Source organism: Varroa jacobsoni, unplaced genomic scaffold (assembly GCF_002532875.2).
Source record: "Varroa jacobsoni isolate VJ856 unplaced genomic scaffold, vjacob_1.0 scaffold_1243, whole genome shotgun sequence".
Classification (NCBI taxonomy): domain Eukaryota; kingdom Metazoa; phylum Arthropoda; class Arachnida; order Mesostigmata; family Varroidae; genus Varroa; species Varroa jacobsoni.
The window spans coordinates 70,042-90,207 of NW_019214145.1; the positions used below are offsets into that span (position 1 = coordinate 70,042).

The following is a 20,166-nucleotide window of genomic DNA, read 5'->3' on the forward strand; positions in this document are numbered from 1 at the left end:
AATTATATTAAAAATGTCGTTGCTGATGCTTTTAGAGACCCATCCTGAAATATACAGAGTTAAACATTCACTTCAATATTGTAAGTCCAAAAATGTAAGCACACTTTTTTTAGGGCCACCGATGCGGACAGGGCTCAATATGTACTGGCAGAATGGAACCGCGAAGAAAACACCTCTGCAAGACGTAGTTGCAACACAAACGGCGCTCGGGTGCTCGATGGCCGCAGTTTCAGCCAGGTTACATCGTTAGTGCCAAATGGCTTCGAATATTTAAACAACAAGCCAATGTGGGTTCATTTGATGGGGTTAGAGAAGAGAGGAATTACTATGTACCAGGATGGAGAAAAAATCAGATCAGATTCGACATGCGAATTGGCTGAAACGCATGATGAAGACCGACGTATACTGGGCGTAGTTGGAATTCTTGATCTTGCTTACTTCATCTAATTTGTCGCAAACGCTATAGAGACCGATGGCGCTACATACAGGCGAGTTTACTTCTCTCACACCAGATCGTCAATGCACTGGTAGAAGCTGGATGCTTTTTGGCACACTACAACCGCGCTCTAATCATGTCTGGCAGGTTACCAACCGCTAAGCCTATAAAACAAAGCTTGGAAATTTGTAAGGGCAATAATGGGAAGGTGAAGTGCTTTTCGTTACAAATCAAGCGATTGATTGTTAACTTATTGCATAATGACTTTGCATAATGACTTCTTAATTTTTTATCACTTTACCGCAATATCGTAGCACTTTAAAGAATAGCACGAACAGGATCTCTGATGGAGCTATTCCAGCACAAACACCTGCTATTTGTTGGCTCAGATTATTTATTATCTATTACAGCCATATCGTTAATTTGTATGGCCAAATCTTTGCCTTCGGTGTAGCAGCTTAATCTTCATCTATTGAGACCCCAAACGATAAAAAAGGTTATGCAAATGAAGGCTGGTAACAGCATCATCATGTAATCTACAGGAAGTACGTATATTAAAAACAAAAGCTTCGTTTTATGAAATACGGAAAGTATCAAGTGTAAACTAAACTGTATCTATTTGACCACTTCACTCTGCTAAATTCGTTCTACATAAAGCGCCTGGATATTCGACCCGGTGAGCGGTGTATCTACCTGGTCATGTGTATATAGCGGACAATAATGTACAGGGCGTATATGTATATTTTTTGATGAGTGGTTCTATGAATGAATCAGTTTTTTCGTTATTTTACTTCATATCATGTAACTGATATTTTCACACCACCGTACCGCACATTTATGAGAGTAGTCGACCCAATCTGCCATAGATATCGAAGTGTCATTCATATATTGAAGTGATATTCAAAATAAACACATCTAAATGTGTAAGTCTGAGTATGTAAAAACACATATAGCACAGCAGATAAATAGTAACAAAAAAAACTCCGTTCTATTTATAATATTTGATGTGAATAACCTTTGCTGTAATGCCATCGTTGTGAAAGGCGCACATGCTCATAGCAGCTATCTCAGTATATAAGCTGCCTAAAAATGACTGCTGCCATACTTATTTCTGAGCCCTGATGTAACTGAGACCGTACTGCTATGTTATCGTCTTTATATGTTTTACATGTACTGTTCATCGAACAGCCGGTCAAAGTGATACATACTTGTCATATGTCCACCGTATTATGGGTATACTCAGCGTATACATGGGTTATATATATAGATATATATATATATATACATGTACAAAGGGGACCAACTCTGCTGTAATGCTTGAGCAATGGCGAAAGAGCGATCAGAGCTGTGAACTCTTATTGTTTGCGTATCTCACTAGACAATACCTGAAAGGCTTTCGAAATATGTGGTTGGTTTAGCCATATGACAAAATGAGCTATGAATGTCAAAAAATTATTGCACCATCTTTGTGAAATAAGATTAGAATGGGGGAAAGTGCATTAAACTACAAGCGTATGAGTTCCACAAAGGCAATGTTATGGGGTGGTGGTTGATGATGTTAATACAGAAGGAAACGTAATGCATACTGCAACAGTAAGTGAACTTCATGTTAAAAAGAAAGTTGAGCTTACTTTCGTCTCCGAAAAGTGAAACGCTTTGCTTCAAAAATTCTCTCATAAGTTTTGATTACGATGAGTCAATATTCATCTTAACTTAGAATGCAACAACCTGCCTTTGGCCGTCATATAACCTGCATCATACTAACCTCTAAAAGAATGAGAGATTCAATTACACCGTCATTATGACGGGTAACTGTGAAGAAAAGCGTATGTTATGCTTCCCGGCTCGCTGACTAAAAAATTGACCGTAATTTGGAAAGCATACATGCCAAAGGAGCAACATAAATCCCAAAGGAAATGCTCCACAGAAACAATGTGCAGAGCCCTGATGGCTTCAAGAGTACTGGTCACGCGGCATCATTTTCTATATGTGGTGTCCGTCGATTTAAAAGTGCCTTCAACTCAGCGCTCAGCGATAAGATTATGCTGAAGCTGGCAAAAATGGAAGCCCTTAACGACATCATCAACTTCTGCTGCGATTCTTCGGCAAAATAGGATAGCCATCGACCACAGAGTAGCCAAACACTCATTTTTCACACAGACAAGTGCCCTGGTTTAGAGGAACAGTTTGAGCGTACTCTTGCTCTCCATCTTCCTTAAAATAATCCCTGATCCAATAATGGAATCGAGGAAATTAGTCGAAGACGTTCTGCGTGCATACGATTTAATGATACACGGGTCAGATTGGTTGTAAATGCAGCAAGATATTAGATCTTGCTGCATTTACTCCACAGGACAGTCACAAAGTTGTGACTGACTGTAAACATGACAAGAGGGAAATGATGAAGTTCAGTAGGGAAAGCAGGACGGCAGCCACTGACCCCTTGAACCTTGTGGGTTACCTCTTGCTTATGTTAATTGGTTCCTGTATTTAAAGTGTCCCATTTCCGTCAATGGCAGAACTTGCTGTTGCATGAGCGATCAAATCGTTTTATCAATTGCCTCTCGCAAACGCCTTTAGTTCTTTTGATTTCACGACAGCTCTGATTACAACGTATGAGATAGGTATTATTCGATGGAATATTATTGCGGAGAATCCTGAATAATTAGATCTTGTTAAAGCTTTTTTCTCAAGAAAACATTGGAATTGCTTTTCCAGCAGGCTGACCACTGCTGTCCGAAAACTTACCTAGCCGTATTGGGAAACTCTTACGACTAATTTTACAAACTAGAAGCAAAGACATTTAAAGATCGATGGGGCGTTTTTGACTACCACCGGCCAAAGCGAATAACTGTAATTTGATTTGATTGTGATGATAACCCACGTAGTCCATAATGCACTTTGAGTGTTTTATAGTGGAGAAAACATGATATATACAACTGTAGTCATTCCCAAATAAATCAGTCATTTAGTTAGAGAAAGAGTAGATACAACTAGTAGTATTAAGTAACACTACAATATAGTTTGTGAGACTTAGTCCTTTACTGGGCAAATCGTACCTAGATATACAAGAAATTATCAAACAAAAGCTGAGTAATGGAGCTTTGCCAATATAATTCCATTGAAATACTCGCGAATCGATTGACATCCAGAAACTGTCAAAGTCACCTCTTAAGCAGTTGGAAGGAGTCTAGCAAGACTACCTATATCAATCAATTCTATCCATGCAAACCCTTCTCAAGTCCTTTTTGAGGTAATGGGATGGGTGTGGTTTATTATAAGGCGAATCCTCCTTTAGCTACTTGTTACCCAATTCTTTTTCTCATTCATCAGTGCCATGTTAGGCTAACTTACTAGTATCGGGGCCGCTCTTTTGTAGGTACAGTTATTCCATTAGTTAAGGCCACCTAGAAATTTCACATACTCGAAAATGTGATCGAGGAACCTTTGCGATCTGAAGTAAATAAGTAAAATATCTACATGTGGTTTTTTGTGCGAAAGCTGCCTCCCCTTGCTTCCTAATGATAGTATATGTGACGACTGTCACTGAAGAAGCATTTTCTTTTACTGTGAAAAGCAAGGCTTTACTGAGGCGTGCAATTCAATGGCTGTACATGTATAGATATTCAAGCCATTACGCGCAGTTCAGATACCCAATTTCGTCTTTTCTGTTTTTGGAGAAACATAAATGATTTGAGATGTTATATAGCAGTTATCGTTGCTCTGATCTATTCAATGACAAAAACATTTTTGGTACCACAGATTACTTTGAAGTAAATTTCAATAAGTATCATGCTTTTGTAATTAAACGCAAAATATTTATGGGATTACAAAAAGACTTCACGAAAAACGCGCGGACTCTGATAATCAGACATGCAAGAAAAGCGATTACGAAGAGAAATTGCTAAGTAACTGAATTATTGAAAAGAGCAGTTGTCAATGTAGTCTACAAGGCGAAGAATATAATTTCTCTCTCATAAAAAAACAGGAAACATCGAAAGTAGTGCGCAACGTAGCGAGCAGACAGGATCATTCTAACCGGTTTTAAAAAAAGATCGATTTATAACGGTATCGATACAAATATTGATGACAAAATGCGCGTCTCAAATGGACTAGGCAAATTCAAGTTGAATGATGGGTTAGGAAACAGTGTGCTTTTCAAATGAATTACACGTCGAGATTTTGAATAGTAAGGCTCAACGCGTGTACCGGCGTTCTGGTAAAAGATTCCACTTGTCCTGTGTGATTCAGTAGCCCAAGCATCCGGGCTTTGCTTAAATGTTTGTCCGGGATTTCCATCTACAAGAGCAAGAGCTCCAGATTTCGTCGATTAATTCTCATGTCAGTGGAAGCTGCCATGTCACATGGCACAGCGTGTCTCTGAAGCGTTTATCGCCCATGGTGTTGGGATTCTGCTGTAACCTGGAAATTTACGCAACTTAAATCATATGAAAAACATGTGGCACTACGTCAAAAGGCAAGTTAAGGCCAGATAAGAGATCACGAACGTCCCACAACTCAAGCATATAGTGCTTTAAGTGTGGGTCAAGGACCCGGGCATAACGAGGATAGTATAAAGGCGCATTTGCAGCATACCTAACCGAGTTGCAATAATAATTGCAGCCAAAGGTGGGGAGACCAAACACTAGCTGTAGTAAGTGTCTTCCTCACAGCACTTTAAAAATGCTTCTTTAATCACAGTATCGTCATATGCGCTGTCATAAGGAAACAAGTGGAAACAGCTCTCACAGGAGAAAAACTGCGTGCAGATATTTGGTTCGATCGAGCTTGATAGTGCGTGAAATGTCTAGATGCATTTATTTGATTGGTCAGCTATTGGACTGCACTATCTTTTATTATACTTTGAGCAGGTTGAACTTCAATTGCGATTAACCTGAGTGAAACTAATCTGAGGCACTTTTAACTGGGTCGAGTCACTCTGGTATGATTAAGCTGTAGAAGGCTCCCGCTTCCCTTATGAGATCTCCCCGTGAGTATGGCGCTTGGTGTTGTCGAGCCGTTTGCGTCTGTTGTGGGTTTTTTGCTTAGTTTCGCTTGTCATCCTTATTTGCACCTAAATTTTTGAAAAGCTTGAGTAATGTAGTTCATGCACGACCAAACACCACCAGAGTCAAATCTACCTAATCTGGGCCGAGTGTGTAACTCGACTCCGACGCTTAGACCTGATCCCATTGGGAACACCACTTACTAACAATTTTTCCGTTATATATTATTTCGGGCCTGCCCAGATCTTTTTGATTGTACTAACAACTGTAGGACACCATTTTAGACAGGTAGGTCCACTGTGGCACGCAAAATTGCTATTAACTTACCTTGTGAGGCCAATACAGTGATATCATCTTCCGCACTTGTAAACCTAATTCGTCTTATCTTCATTAGCTCTATTTGATCTCTAGTTATTTGGTCGACGAACACATCAACATTTTTTTAGCAGGTGTACCGCGCAAACCTTTTGAATTCATCTGTCAGCAAAGCCTTTAGACTCACTGACTGATACTCTTAATACGTATATTTCTTACGTGAACACGCTGGTAGTGTGTAAAAGGCGTAATACTCTGTCCGAGTTAATTAGAAGACACATAGTTCCAAAAGGTTTGTATTTCGAATAGGTATATTTGAAACTGAACGTGTCGAGTTAGACCTTGGGTCAAGAACAAAGAGCTCGTTCTGGGGTATTGTTATCTAAATCTTAATATCGATAATAATGGCTCTGAGTCTAGTTTCTTGTAAGTGGGATTGTGAAACGGCCAGTTGTCGTTGCTGTTCTTTAATTAAAATCGCCGCTTATCTCTCCTGTGAAGTTTTCCTGTGCTATCCGTCTTTCCTTCGCTTTGAAATCTCATGAGATTACTCTCGCTAGAATCAAAGTTGCATTTTTGTTGACTGTCCTCTCTCTTTAAGATACCTTTAGCGAAAGGGTTTGTTGAGTTTCCTGATAGTTTTTTATGTAGATTTTCAACAGCTGCAGGTTTGATCCAGACTAAGACTCCAAAAAGAACAGTAGGGTCGATGACTGCTATAAGGAATTTTCTTGTTCCTTCACGCGGTCCGGCTATATTAGGAAATGTGCAAGCTAGGACATTTGACAGGTCTAAGGCACCCTTTGCTATCTATTATCAGGACGGTCTCAAACTTGACAGGAGCCACTTTGTTTTCTTTTGTGGAGGTCTCATTCAGTGTCAGATTTATACAACTTTCTAGATCACAGACGGTGTGTAGCCGTCCGAGTGACCGTAACCGCAAGATCATCTGCGTAGAAGCACAGGACATTATGGTAGGTTTAATTTTAAGGCAGCGGATCTAATGAAGACTCCTGCGATTACAAAGAAAATAGCCCCTCTGTTTGTAACTGTTCTGCTGCTAAGCAATTATGCTGAGATAATGTGAACACTATATTGAAGCTCGTTTGAGTGAGAAGAATGATTAAGATTAGATTTTTCAACTGGGTCTTGGTTTTTCTGATTTGAACAGCGTTTCGTGAGACCTTGTTAATAGCTGATTGAACTGAACTATATTTTTTGAAACCGACCTGGTTGTCAGAAAGAAAACTGTTACCTTTTGTATATTTTAAGGTCCTTGCTTCAAGTATAGTTTCAAAGCCCTTTTCTAACAAACCGAGCAGGTAAGCAGGCCTGCCGCATGCTTCTTTTTTACGGAATGAGGCTTAGCGGCTACTTCTTGAGGCTAATCGCTGGGTTTTCGTCAAGAACTCTACTAAAGATAGGGCATGTTGTTAAGATGGCTCTGTGGTTATTCACGCCACAACTAAAGAAGTGGAAGTTTGTCACAGGCAAGTCCTTCACCAGATGGTTCAGGGCGTTTCTGGCAGTGTTGGCTTTTCTCGTCGCAGTTTCAGCCAGGTGGTCTGTGTCCTTGTATTGGAGACATGGTAAGACTGAGAAGCATCCTTTCGCTTTATATCTTGATCGCCCAAACAAATTTGCGCGAAATAAGGCCTTTGATGGAGGCTCGGGGCAGGGCAACGAGGTACTGCCGTTTTCCAAATGTTCGTAATTGAGGGTTTTCCAATTGTTTAGAGGTAATAGGCGACAGTTTGAGTTTCATTCAGAACTCCGAAGCAATCCCCCCAGAAGTCCCCATTAAGAAAGAAGTTAATTTCTCTCAGCCGAGGAACCTGTGGCCTAGTAGATATCGACTTCTACTTTTAGGCCTTTTGCGACATGTTTGCGCAAGAGATACCGTTTTATAGCTCATCTTTTTATTCGGTTGAGAAGATTTTCGTCCCTGCTTGTGGCAACTGAGGTCATTGCAATACCTGCTGCTTCTAGGTTAATATGAGCCTTCAGTTAATCCAAAATTTTCTGGAGGGAAAATGCCTGCCTCCCCCTGATTCTGATACTCAATAAAAGAAATGGGGCCCTGTTAATATGCTTGATTGGCGCCTTGTAAGAGGCATAAGCATTTCTTAGTTGACTCGACAGGCTAGTAATTTCTTGGGCTTTGTTAATGGGGTTACCTGCCTACGCCCTCTAAGATATGGGCTGAGGCTACTATGGCGTGGGTTTGCTGTAAACCGGCTTTCTTCAAATCCTGTGAACAGGTGCAGACGAAACTAGTTACAATTTCCTCATATCCCATAGATCTATGACGAAAAAGAGCACGGAACGGTCAAGAAGCAGGGCGTGGAGGTTTTTGCTGCCATCGAACACGAGCAGCTCTAGGTTAGGTTCCAGTTCTAATTTCGTCATGAACGGTTACGTTTGACTCGAGTTCCTCCGGAATTCCTCCTCCGAGTTCCGGAGGAATTTGAGTCATTTGTGCCGTTGTCCTTAGTGCTTTGGTGTTTCACAAAGAGAATAGGGAGCTCAGTGACTCGGTCAGTACATTAAATGCGAAGACTTGTGATCTGCCAGAGTTTTTTGGGCCAAATTAGTGAATCTGGGGTTTGAGGTCACTGCGGTGGTGAGCCGAGTGCCAACCTTTACGCGGAGAGCAACCGGATAAATTCACAGATTGCTATCCTACATCTGCTTTACTGGACTGGGAGATTGGGGCGATCAATAATAGTACGCCGCTGGATGACCTTTTTGTCCTTGATAACAAAACAGCCACCATCTCAAATTGAACACGTGGTATATTAGATCAAATCATGGCACGTCGAAAGACGGGGAGTGATCTTGAAAGGAATGAATTTCTGCCGTATGTTCAAAATTTTGGTGCGAATATTGTCGCTTGAGCGGTGCCAGCCATGGGTACCATTACACTTAACGCGATTGTTACCGATTGATTAAACGAATAGTAGATTTAATATAATGCGACTGTGCCTGTTTTATCAGGGTTGAAACGTAATTGTTCCGAAACTTGTCTGCGGGTGAACGGATTGGAATAGGAGCTGATTACATTTTCCTAAATTGAGAATGGGAAAATACCAAAATCCCTATCATGATCAAATGGTTAATATATCTTAGAACCCCAAGGAATCACCTTAAGTAGACAGTAAGCAATGAGGGGAAAGAGTAGAAGTGCTAGCTAGTAACACAAATGGGCATAGCTTCGGGGAACAAACGGGAGGAACCAAGAGAGGAGCTCCAAGGATGTTGTCAAGAGGGATGGTGTATCCCAAAGGCCAAACAAATCAAATTCCTAATTTGTAACGAAGGATTTCAATAAAGACCAGATTTCCATGGAAAGACTTGACAGTCATTTTGCTCTCGGCTTATACAACAACAAGGATGGACCGAGGACAAGTAGGCACATCGACTAGCAGTGACGCCTTAGAAATGGAGGATGAAGAAGAAAAGGACTTTTTGCTCACCATCACCGGGTAAGTGGTTCTAAATACAGATATACGCCACATCCTAGGTACTTCAAAAGATAATAAGAATAAAAAACTGACAATGGAAGAGATACTTATGATACATATATCAGACGAATAAAAGGGTTGCGAAGAAAGAAGCTTTGGAAGCATTATATTTCTTCATGGGCACCAACTACGATCAAAGTCGCCGAATGGTAACTATGCCGGGTTGGAATAAAAATATTTTTGTGTTTCGTCTTGTTTAGATAAGGCTGCGGCGTGCTTTTTAAAGAACGAGCGCTTCGCTACGGAAAGCAAATTATCGTGGAGACAAAGACTCTGAAAACCCTTGTCAAAAATAGTAAGAAGACAAAAGTTAAAAAAACACTAAATCTCTCACAGCATGTAACAGAAAGAAGTTATTTTCCTATTTTCTATTTAAGTTCACAGATAAGGCAATAAAGGAAATTCACAACAGGAAATATCTAGCTTAGATTAGACTAGATCCCACCAACGGGAGTAAAAACTGAAGTACGTAAATTAACTCTCACAGAGAGTCCTTGATAGGACGTATAGAAGAAAGGCTGGCACGCTCAAGACAGGGAACAACGCTATTCTAGTACTGCTTGATGATAAAAACGCTTTCAATACCAAAAACTGGGAGTCATGACTGAATCTTTAGAAAACGAAGATACCTCACCATACGTTAGGGAAATCTTATCTGGAACTTTTTAGGGTGGACTCTGAAGAGGAACGTCACAGCGGTAATCCCAAAAGTCGGTTCTGATACCAGTCCTGTGAAACCTTGCCTATGTTGAGATGCTAAACATTATAGATATGCCGTATGATATAGACGGCATTGTCTACGTTGATTATGACGTTTATCATGAAAAGAATTAAGAAGGAGCTAGAAGCTAAAGTGGATGAGGCTCTCGCCTTCACGTTGGACTGCATTTTTTTGGACATTTGGAAAAATTTCGTTTTTCAAATGTGTCTGAATAGAGCGAGGTAATCTTAACAGACAGAAAAAAATTACCGGACTCAAAATAAACGTAAAAGGAACCCAATTTAGATCAAAAGATAGGTAAAATACTCAGATGTTATTATAGATACTGGATTTACAACAGCAGGGCATGCGCAGTATAGAGCAGGAAAGGCGCCGCGCAGTGCACTCAACTTAGCAAGATGTATGCTCAGAATTAGAAGCCCTATAAAAAATACGAGGCACTTTCTGGTGTCCATAGCAGAACTAGTATAGCATGCTGCAGCGATATGAACGGATACTGCGTTGAATAAACAGAAAAGGTGAAGGACTCTCCTAAAGGCACACAAGGCGGTAGTAATTAGCAGGTGTGAAAACATATAGAAAACATGTAGGGAAAAGATCTTAATATTAGCCAGGATACTTTTTTGGAACCCCTAAAGAAGGTCTAGAGTTAGCAAAGGCAACGCCACCAGGATGTAAATGGCGTAAGAATGGCTCAATAAGAAGGTGATAATAGTTTAATGGGTATGTGTCTAACGGGTAGGCGTTTCTTCTGCCTATGGACAGATAGGTCAGTTTAGCATTCGGGATTTAACGAATGGAGTATTAAAGGAAATAGTTTTTGGACCGCGTACATGTTTTGTACCTATGTAAAAAAAAAAGCTATTTATACCGGGCCAACAGGGAAAGATAACATTCGACATCGCCGGAAATCATGCTAAAAGGACTCCCAATAGGTACTTGCGTTTTCAGAGCTTTGAGTTACGGTTATTACCCTTTGAATGAAGGATGGCATCCTGTATTAGAGTCGAGTATTTAAAATGTTTTCGAATCATTCTGTGGCCCGGTTTGGTCAAGTTGATTATAGTCCAGGTGATTAGCAGGATCGTCAAGGTCGAAGAGTTAGGAAATTTTCTCTTCAAGCTGCTTAATCGTCACGCATATGTAATTTACTAAGGTATGCACTGGTCACGGTTCCATCAGCGGACGCAGCTTTTTAGTTTTAACTTTTTAGAGCACTTAGCTACGCTTTCCCTTTATCCCCTACCTACAAGCATTAATAATCAATGTTGTGACCATGGCTTCCACTGACATCTTAGTCCCACGGAATAATAACTGACACCAACCACAATACAATTTACAAGCGTAGAAAAGAGTTGTGTCCATAAAATGTACGGGCACTCTGCTGTTCATAACGTAAACCTATGAAACAAGCATGTACTATCTGTTTTACGTTGACTTCCCTCTTTTGTTGATACGGCTGGTGCGACAATGCAGTTCCTATTGTTGATTACTACTACTGGCGGTGCTGTTGTTAGTGGCATGTTTCGAGCGAGATGGCATGCTCTGTTTTGTGATGTTATAAGCGCTGTTATCGACGCTGTTGAAAATCGAATCGAGACGGGCCGTCGAAAGACGCCCCTCTCCCGGTAGCAGCTGGTGAGTGCTGGTGGTGCAGTACCTCCGAACGAATAGCAACGGTAACTCTGCGGCATCTCATCTCCGACACCTTAATGGAAAGGCCTGTGACAAAGCTCTGACTGCAACACGCTTGATCAGGTTGGTAATGTAGCCACAGCAAAATCTCACATCACTGATGCCTACACTTAGCTGTCAACTGCTTAAGCATCTTCATCAGCAGCGGCCTAGATAGGACTGCTAGAATATATTCCTAGGTAAGCACATACACGGAACCCTTCACTAAATTTAGATGTATTTCGCTCGTTAAGGTGCGATGTGAACCTTCTTCAAGTATGATTCGATTAAGCTATATTATCACTGTTAGACAAACTTTACTCTCTGCTAACGTCTATGATATTAGTCTTGAGCTCTCAAGCTCGCGCCTACCGTTGCCCGAAGATGAATATGGCCTGATTTCGCCCTGCCGTTTGTTCATCCATTTTGTTCGATAGCCTGTTCCTAAAAGTAGAGCGGTATGTTTCCACCACCAATGTCTAAATATATCATCTTGCTGTGGCTCTCTATGTCGGGTGGGAACAGATGTTCTTTTCAACACCTGTGAACAACGCATCGCCAAGTTCCTATTCAACTAGTTGGTCGTTGGATCTGTAGTAACTAGGTACTTTACAATTATACAAGTGTCACGAATACTTAAAATAATCCCTTTCTTTTTTGTGACTGATCCATTGAATTTTCGCTGCGAATCCATTGTTCAACATGGTCATTTTTTAATGATTGGTACCAGAGCGCTGTCACTGTGTGTCAATGTGACAAAACTATTACGAAAAGCGAGTGACAAGTGATGGTTGCTATGAATTTCAAGCAACGACGTGAAATTGTAAATACTCACTTAAAACGAGCGTATGTTAATGTAGTTTGCTTGAAAAAGGGTACTTGAAAAATTAACATTTTTACTCGACGACAAGCGATTATGAATACTTCGTTCTTTCGCAGGCTCCCTTCTAGAAGCGCCTTCAACTATTAATTAGCAATTGTACGTAAAATACGTCAATGTGTCTTTATGTTCTTCTTTAGCAATTGTCGAGTGCGGCAATTTCTACTTTACATTCCTTTGTAAAATTAATCCTACATAGCTGTCCACTGATGATCTAATATTGTACATGCTGATCTGTGCCTCCCACTGACTTTGTAGTCATTGATAGGATAGTAATTTTAAATGTCAGAATGGCATATGGGTGTTATATACTTTTTTTATTAAACGAATATACTAAACTTCATATTATAGTACAGGCATTACCACATGCGCCAGTGATTAAATATAGCGCTATCGATTCAAGATGATTCCGGAGATTGGAAAGCTTAACGCATACAAAGGCAACGGTCGGTTAGATAGAGCTTGTTGGCCAAGAACAGTTTTGCAAAACATGGCGCGAAAAGGCTTTTCCTAGCTCTAAAGCTATCTGCTCAACGCCTGCGTTTTCAGAGTAATAATAGCACCCGATTGCCGAACTTCCTTTATTCATAGAGGTTGCATAATATCTGTCGTTAGCTGGTGATTAATAACCTATAAGTGAACCTGTAAGAACGGTTAACTCTAATGAAGTACCGTTATGTAACATAGGACTTTACGATTTAATATGTCGTAACAATATAGTAAATAGGATCGCGTTGATTCTGTATGGCTGCAGTTCTTCTTAACCCAACACCTGCTCTGTACATAATAGTAGTTTAGATATAATATGACTTCTCGTTTAATGGGGACGCTCTTCAGGAAGGCTTATAATTATTTCATTTCCTTTTGTGATTGACTGCAATCACCCCAAAAAGTGACGCATCAAATTTTGTTGTTACATGCACAAAAACTATTCACAAAACAATGATGATTAGTCTTATTTCTAATGGCATTGGTGTTGTTGTTAATCTTTATTCGAAAACGATTTCTACGGAGAACCTATCGAAAACTTGATCCAAATTTGGCTATTTTTTTTTATCAATGTCTGGAATAACAGTACCAAATATGCCACCAATGTCCACTTTTCGAGACATTTGACGCCAAGTTGAATCGAAATAGATTTTAAGTTTTATTTTCTATTTTAAGTTCTAAGATACTGCGTCATACGCAATCACAATCAGCCTAGAAAATGTTTGTCTTTATGGAAGTTACTCTCCGCTACCAAACTTATACAGTTGTGTATCTTCTATTTGTGGATGTATTTGAGGTGCAATGATAATATATGCATTATAGCTCGAAAAGCACCGTTTAACTGTATTTAACTGTATGCCCAGCACGTAAGTTGAGATTCTTGTACCATTTCCTGAAAAAAAGAAAAGTGCTTTTCAGCACATGACACATCATTAACCAGATATGAATTGACGATACTAACTTTCTGTATTATTTGTATTATTTTTCATACACGTAACTTTATAAATTAAATTTTTCAAAAATGTATATAGTTACATGCCAATTTATCAAACACAAAAAGCCTCAAAGAGTGCACAACTTAGGTGTTAAACGAATCCTTTATCATTTCCGTTTTCAGAAAAACAGGAAAGCCATGAGTTTAAGCAATTTTTAGAAATTAGTTCTTCTACTACGATTATTATCTTGCAACACCGATCCTATTAATCTGGCAGTTTGTGTGGATGTTAGTTTTATATCGGCAAAAAGAAAACAGCTAAATCGAACTATTTAGACCAGCTAGTAAGAAATATCGAATCGTAAAGACGATAGTTCATCACCTGCATCGTATAATTTAATAAGGTAAATCATTTAGTATATAAATCAGTAAGCACGAGAAGCTGTATTGTGAGTCAGAATTCTTCGGAGATCCCTTTGTGGGTTTGTTTTCTTTGTCAGATACTTAGGTATTACGAGCCATGAAAAGACATGTATAAAGTGTATATAGCGAGATGGAGAGCCAATAAATAACAGCTTTTTGACATTTATCTTGAGAACTATAGGACAAAAACATAAACATACCATTTTCCGTAAAGTTTAAAACACGGGCTGCGATATCCTAATACTGTGGACAGGTTAAAATGTATCAAATATCCTATCATATTTGACAATGGTTAAGCGAACATGCTGTCACATCTTTCATTTACGTTCGGCTCTCATTATCTTAAAATATATTCACCATTTAACTCTTCCCACGTAATCGCAATGCATATTAGGGTGTTTACCTATTGTATTCTTTTTTTTTGCTATTTTTCGGTTAAATCTTCTTCCTTCTAATTAATTTTTGGTTATCACTTATGTGTCTCACGAATGACATGTACCATCCTTTATGCGGATGTACTGCTAACTTTATAGGGGTTGCCGACGACATACGCACTGCTCTGGAGTATGTGGAATAGGTTATTAGAACATTTGGTTTTATTGCGGGATTTATGCTAAAATCTTCGCCTCAAAGTATCATCAATATAAAAAAAAATATAAAACTCAACTTTTGTTGCTACAGGTTATTAAATCCTTGTGTACACATTTTTAGAAGACGAGAATGACAAACTGACTTTAATAACCGTCTCGGTGGTATGCTACCACAGGCTCTGGTGAAGAGGTCAAATAAGGGTCCTCTTATCTTATTTACGAGACGGTGTTGCTGCCACCGTTGTGTTATGCACATCCCATATAAGGACAAAGATCTTGTGCGGCTCAAGTGATCCAGAATGAGACGCAGAAAGCTATATTTTGCTAGAGCCGCACAATTCGTGTAGACGACCTTTTTACTTCAAACGATTTGTTTTTAGTGGATAAAATACGCAGGATCTATCTCGTAATACTCATTTTCAAAAAGTTGTTCTAGCAAACACCTATTTCTGTTCGTCATTAACCGCTCGTATTATTGTGCTGCTACCTTCGAGATTATCTTGTTGGTTAACGAATCGAGTAGACGTGCTTTTGCTTGCGGCGTACGATCAAGCTGGAGTTTGTTGCTTTGTGAGATTTGGTCATTCAAATCAGTGAAGGAATTCATGAGAGAAATTTTGAAACATGCAAATGGATTACTACGCAAAGAAAGCTGTATCATTTGTGGTGTGACTAATACTTGTGACGACGTTATAATAACTTGATAATTACGTAAGATGTCTTGTTTAAGGAGTCACGTCTTTTGTTATTAGTCTTACATTATTTTAGGTGTTTCAAATTTGAATTGCACATATATAGGCTGCGCCTGCTTACAGACTGAAGATTGTCTGCCTACGCTGCCTAATAAACTAGAGAAAGCGTGTTAATGCAGTACGAATTGTCGACTAGCTGGGGACCTGAAAAGGACTTATCATCGACCTGCCGAGTTGACATATTAAAGATGATTAGTTTCGTTATAGCCAGATTTGGCTCCAGGTAGCCCATCACTAGAAAACCCTAAGAATGACAGTTCTAAAGGACTTGATGTCCGCATGCCTTCGCAACCACGTTCGCAGAACATGGTGTTCTAATCCGAGAAATCCTATAAAAATTTTAGCAATTAAAGAAGAAGAGATTATGTACATCAGTGATCCCACTGTGATACGATCGCTAAAATATAGACAGCAACAATACTATAGCAATGCATAAATAAAAAAATTTGTATTACGTCTGGACGCAGACTTAAATATATGACTATTGCACAAATACAGTTCCAGCAACAAGCTGTTAAATGATATTTCTAAACATGAAAGATAAAAAACAACTAATAGAAAAGCGAAACTGAATTATAATAATGAACAGCGGGAGAGGATGTATACATAATGACGCTGTAAGTTGATTAATAGATAGACAATTTTTTTAAAGCAGACGAGTTGTGGCGACTCTAATCATCCACATACCACATAATAATTGCATAATGGTTTCCGTGAGATATATGTAACTTTCTACAGCAGATTTAAATTTTGCGTATTTCTCAAAAATTCTAAATTTTCTCCGCCAACGGTCGATAATTAGAACCATATGTCTACTATGATTGGCTTCGATGTCTTCTAAGCTCCACTCCCCCGCAGCAACAAAGCCAGAACGAAAAGTTATGAGGCATTTTAGGTTGAAAATAGATCATAGCTATATGCAAGCGTAAATGGGACATATTCTCAAGAATCATTTTTAATGTCGAAGCGAAACATAATGCAGGTTACCTTACTTTAAAAGGCTGCCTATATAGAAGGCAAAGGGACAAGAATCAGTAATGCTTTGACAACTACAAGTTAGCAAAACTTTAGAGCGGGCCCTTTATATTTTCCAGTGCTTATGGGATCTCCCTCGTAGAAATTTCCAATAAAACTAAGGGTGCCACCCTAAAAACCGTTTTTAAAAGCTTTTAGAGTAACATACATTTCCCATGAGTTAGTTGAAACTAGAACGCTGACCCAAGTCATTAAAAATTCGGTGTACACATTTACTGCTGTGTCAATCAAACAGCAACAATTTACCTTCTGGAAGTGTTTATTAATTTGCAATAAAGCAGATTTTTTCCGTTAGCTGTTTTTCCGAACCACTTGATAAACTCGTTTCAAAAGAATATAATATTGTCGCTTAACCTTACAGGGCGGTTCCGATGTCGCTGTACTTGCAAAACGTTTCCGCTACACTAGAGAATAAAAGTTAGCGTAATTAAAGGGCACTTGAAGAAGCACCGTATATTGTCATACCTTTCCGGTAAACCGAGCTATGTTATCTTTCTAGTTAAGTTCGCGCCCCATCGAGCAAGCGGGGAGTTTGCTTTTTACGATTATATCTTGGAATTCGATTTTTTTGTTAGTCTACAAGACACGTAAAGCGATTAGTCTAATATGTATTGATGTAGGTCCAAATAGGGAAACAGTCATAAGCACAGCATATCGCAAGTTTTTGGTTCCGGTACCAGAGGATATTCACCGAAGAGTCAGGAGGTCATTACGGAAAGTTAATAAAAAAGGAACACTTAACCGAATTGAGATTCTGTAGCATGTTGCCGCTTTCGATCGTATATTTGCTTATTCAAGATGTAAAATTGCAATAATTTTCTGAGAATCTTATCAAGGCACATACGCACTGCATTATGACTAAAAACCCAGGAAGTTGCTGATTTTGGTTTGTTTATCGACTTCTGTATATTTAGTATACGTGCATAGTTGTAAACATATATTAGACAGTTATAACAGCTTTTGCCATAAGCTTTGAATATCTTATTTTTTATAGGCTGTAAAACCTTAATGTGTACACTTAGCTAGGGCAACAGCATTACGTATACCACAGCTTAGGCCTTCTCCCTTTGGGGACATTTTAGTGATTTTTCGATGACTCACAAGTTCTGTATATATATTGTTACCGTTCCTGTCACTGCGACTAAAAAAACGCGCTACTACATTTAGCTTAATCGCGGCCTTACGTATAAATAATGCCGAAATTTCTAGGATTATGCAATATGTTCGGTATGTTCCACAACTTTTAGTTGCACTGCTCCCGCATGTTTTTTTAACATACGATGTGCATAGGCGATATCTGACGACGATGAATATGAGGCGGGGTAACAATAACGATGTTAGCATCACCTTACAAATCAAATCGAAATCAGCGGTTCTACTCGCTCGCCGGATTTTGAGCTGCTTTTAGCTTAGTACTATGAAGTGTTGAAATCCAGTCTTCTTTACAGACTTAGAAGTCCGACAACTTCAGTCAGGGAGACTTCTATTCAGACCGTTTAAGTGCTTTAAAAGGCTATTAAGTGTCGGCATTTACCGAAGCTATAGCACACTTTAAGCTCTAAGCTGGTCCATGATGGCCCTGACCTTGGTAAAGCGTATAGTTCGGCGCCGAAACCCTTGCTTTTTGTACTTTTAGCTTTCGATATCTCTATTCATTGGTATATAGGATGGAACGAAGCAGTCGGATTCAGTCGAATATTACACGCAGTTTCTTTTTTGGGCTGCGAATAATATTTCGTTGAGCCAAATGGTACTTTTCAAAAATACATGTCGGAGAGTTGGGTTTTGAGAATCCCCCATGAGTGCACTAGTACCGTTAAAGTTTTCGATTAACACTAAAATATATTTTTGAATAGTCTGAAAAATGGTAGTTCTCAAAAAATAATGAGGAGACGAGCCTCTAGTTAAGGACTTTGTCGAGTACGGGCAAATCCACTGGATAAGACCTATTTACATTTTTCGCTAAGCGATCGAGTAGAATATTCAGTTTCCCGGGCTCACTACCAGTTGGAATACTATTCATTTCGTCTATAATTGTTGTTGATTTAGTCTAAATTGCAACGCAGTTGCTCTTAAGATAACGGGGTTTTTGCGCAATCGCACCCTTATCGCAATATCGCTTATAGACTCTACTAATTATATTATTTCCACGATTAAGAGCAACAGTACATATCTAGGTAAAAAACCGCGATAAGCACTAGAGCATTACGAGAAAGAAAGCGTGGAGCAAAGTCGAGTGCTAAAAGTAGGTTTGTACGCCAGCATGTGGTTTATAAAGGCATATGAACGACATGACTGTTTGGCACCCTTCAGAGATAACTGATATGTAACTGTAATCCGACAGTAATCATTACACTCGAATAAATGTAGAAAAGGTAACACTTTTGACTCTGGAGGGCGTGTTATATTTGATTGTATGTAACGGGATTCCCGCAACAAGCTCCTGGGGTTTTTAGCCCTGAGTAATCCATATGGCTGCAGCCGGAACGCATGCCAAATTAGTAAGTGTAGCTTTATACTGGTATGAGTTAAATTCGGGTAATATACTTTTAAATCACTAGCGACAGCAGTTATTAACGAAAGTTTTCTATTCGAGCCGCCGAGGACCGTCACCAATTATAGAAACGACCCAACTACATGTTAGCACTTTTGAGTGCTTCAGAATTATATTGTCACCCACATGCTATGACACACACACATATATGTATACTATCACAAGCAAATCCAAAATTTAGTAACTTTTGAACTAGGTGAGCTAAATGATGATTTTAATACGTGTTTGCCGTATTCTCCTTTGTTTTTGGTACGCGCGTCTTAGCGCTCTGCGGTTTCTGTAGAGCCATATCCTACATTGTCGCGTTTTCCTATGTAGTTTCTCTATCTATGGTTCTTTATCTCGAAGTAAATTAATAGTAGGATATCCATATTCATCACTTGCCCTTTTTAGAGCATCAAAACTTGCGTAATTACACAGACCTAGAGAGGAACCATAGGCGGGTGGAAAGCAACGTTGGGTAATCTTTCGCTCAATCTAGAAAGTAATTGAGGCATGGCGATGATGTCTGGCGTTCTCAACAAATTACATGCTTTCGATTGTCGTGTCAACGATGCATGAATTTCTTGAGGAGCTTGGGATAGCAAGCTGCATTTACTGTTTCATTTTCGGCGAGCGTATTTTATTACCATATGCTCTTGATGTACGTTGCAAGTACTTTGTCATCAGCTTAAGTCCGCACCGACCAGATACTGCCTCCGAATTAGAATTCTCTCTGGCGTGACGCTAGTCTCTCACCTTGTCTCTCCCCAACCATGCCTTATTTATCGTAGAATTTACGGGAGAGCCATTTTTTACATAGTTTCCAATTTAGTCTGCAAGTGGCATATAGT

At 39.4% G+C, this 20,166-nt stretch overlaps 1 protein-coding gene across 8 annotated transcripts in view; it reads left to right on the forward strand.

The window, feature by feature from the left end:
• The first annotated feature begins 11,533 nt into the window (after window positions 1-11,533).
• Window positions 11,534-20,166, forward strand: part of LOC111267933 (phospholipid phosphatase 3) — a 60,855-nt gene continuing 52,222 nt past the window's right edge. For 2 of the 8 annotated variants that reach the window (XM_022846541.2, XM_022846543.2), the window contains exon 1: window positions 11,546-11,760. The gene's annotated coding sequence lies outside the window, so the exon portion shown is untranslated. Of the gene's footprint in view, window positions 11,761-11,785; window positions 11,877-15,322; window positions 15,704-20,166 lie in introns of those variants that run through there. The other 6 variants (XM_022846540.2, XM_022846542.2, XM_022846545.2 and 3 more) reach the window with 6 other exon arrangements.